Genomic DNA, 2,500 nt, shown 5'->3' on the forward strand with positions numbered 1-2,500 from the left:
CTTCCCGCACTCGTAACGTGCAATCCGCCCCTATATCTTGCGTTTCATGAAGAGTTATATCGAATATGCCATATTCCCGCTGTCCCTATACATGCTGTAAGTAGCTCGCTTGCTACAGCAGCAGCAGCAGCAGCACCACCTCCGCGCGCTTCCCTGGGGGCACTGAACCGCAGGATGCGAGACCCCACGCCCAGTGGCAAACAGGGCTCCTCTCAGAATATAGGCGGTCCCTACCCCTCACAACGATGACGGTGGGAGGGCCGTTTTACGAGACCATTTCCTGCGGTGCCAACGCTGTCGTAGAGCCGATACTCCATCTTTGGTACAAGGCAATCATTCCGCTGTAAATCAGTACGTCACTCGTAGTTCAGTCACCTCACAGCACTGCTCAGTAAACTATGCAGGCCCACATAGATAGATTATGATAGATTATATACGCAAATGCCCCTATACATGCTGAACGTCCGTACACACAAAATGAACCACACGTCAGCCACACACTCTATCACACACTACTCTCTGCCTGTAACAGACACAGATACAACTACTAAGCACCAGCATGGACCAACGTCCGGTGCATCCTATCCGCCACAGTACACCAACTACGCTATGATAACCAGACCGGGAGGTCCAATCATAAAACAGAATACCCCACTCGTCCGACAACCACAATTGCTCAGAGAAGCCACCAACACCCACACATGTCCTACACAGGGGTGCACCCATCACCACCACACTGCCTCGTCTTACAGCACAAACACACTGGCAGGAATGAAACACACAGGTCTGCCGCAACCACAGACACGGCTCGCCCCCTCTCACTGGCGAAAAGCGCATCCCGACGTGACATAACTCCTTTGACACACTGACGCTGCCTCGGGCATCCACGTCCTACGGTCGATATCAACGAACCTCCCCCCCCCCCTCCCCCCCACAACACGCCATCCCATACCACATTGTGTACCGTACCCAAACCTAACGTGTACTGTACTACAACGCAATGTGTACCATAACACAACCCAGTTTGTACCTTAACCTAACCTATGTCACCTTAACCTAACCTATGTCACCTTAACCTAACCTATGTCACCTTAACCTAACCTATGTCACCTTAACCTAACCTATGTCACCTTAACCTAACCTATGTCACCTTAACCTAACCTATGTCACCTTAACCTAACCTATGTCACCTTAACCTAACCCATCTTGCACCTTAACCTAACCCATCTTGCACCTTAACCTAACCCATCTTGCACCTTAACCTAACCCATCTTGCACCTTAACCTAACCCATCTTGCACCTTAACCTAACCTATGTTGCACCTTAACCTAACCTGTGTTGCACCTTAACCTACCTCAATTTGCACCGCAATGTAACGCAATTTGCACCGCAATGTAACGCAATTTGCACCGCAATGTAACGCAATTTGCACCGCAATGTAACGCAATTTGCACCGCAATGTAACGCAATTTGCACCGCAATGTAACGCAATTTGCACCGCAATGTAACGCAATTTGCACCGCAATGTAACGCAATTTGCACCGCAATGTAACGCAATTTGCACCGCAATGTAACGCAATTTGCACCGCAATGTAACTCAATTTGCACCGCAATGTAACTCAATTTGCACCGCAATGTAACTCAATTTGCACCGCAATGTAACTCAATTTGCACCGCAATGTAACTCAATTTGCACCGCAATGTAACTCAATTTGCACCGCAATGTAACTCAATTTGCACCGCAATGTAACTCAATTTGCACCGCAATGTAACTCAATTTGCACCGCAATGTAACTCAATTTGCACCGCAATGTAACTCAATTTGCACCGCAATGTAACTCAATTTGCACCGCAATGTAATGCAATTTGCACCGCAATGTAATGCAATTTGCACCGCAATGTAATGCAATTTGTACCGCAATCTACCCCCACATTGTGCCTTAACCTAACCCACATTGTGCCTTAACCTAACCCACATTGTGCCTTAACCTAACCCACGTTGTGCCTTAACCTAACCCACGTTGTGCCTTAACCTAACCCACGTTGTGCCTTAACCTAACCCAAGTTGTGCCTTAACCTAACCCAAGTTGTGCCTTAACCTAACCCAAGTTGTGCCTTAACCTAACCCAAGTTGTGCCTTAACCTAACCCAAGTTGTGCCTTAACCTAACCCAAGTTGTGCCTTAACCTAACCCAAGTTGTGCCTTAACCTAACCCAAGTTGTGCCTTAACCTAACCCAAGTTGTGCCTTAACCTAACCCAAGTTGTGCCTTAACCTAACCCAAGTTGTGCCTTAACCTAACCCAAGTTGTGCCTTAACCTAACCCAAGTTGTGCCTTAACCTAACCCAAGTTGTGCCTTAACCTAACCCAAGTTGTGCCTTACCCTGCTCTGTAATTGGCATATGACACGTTACATTAATGTATTGTCCAACCGCAACCCGCTCAGAATGTTGTGTACACAGCTACGTGTCATCTCCCCATAACAGCTGCATTGCAGTG

The sequence above is a fragment of the Schistocerca cancellata genome, unplaced genomic scaffold (genome assembly GCF_023864275.1).
Source record: "Schistocerca cancellata isolate TAMUIC-IGC-003103 unplaced genomic scaffold, iqSchCanc2.1 HiC_scaffold_102, whole genome shotgun sequence".
In the NCBI taxonomy this organism is placed as follows: domain Eukaryota; kingdom Metazoa; phylum Arthropoda; class Insecta; order Orthoptera; family Acrididae; genus Schistocerca; species Schistocerca cancellata.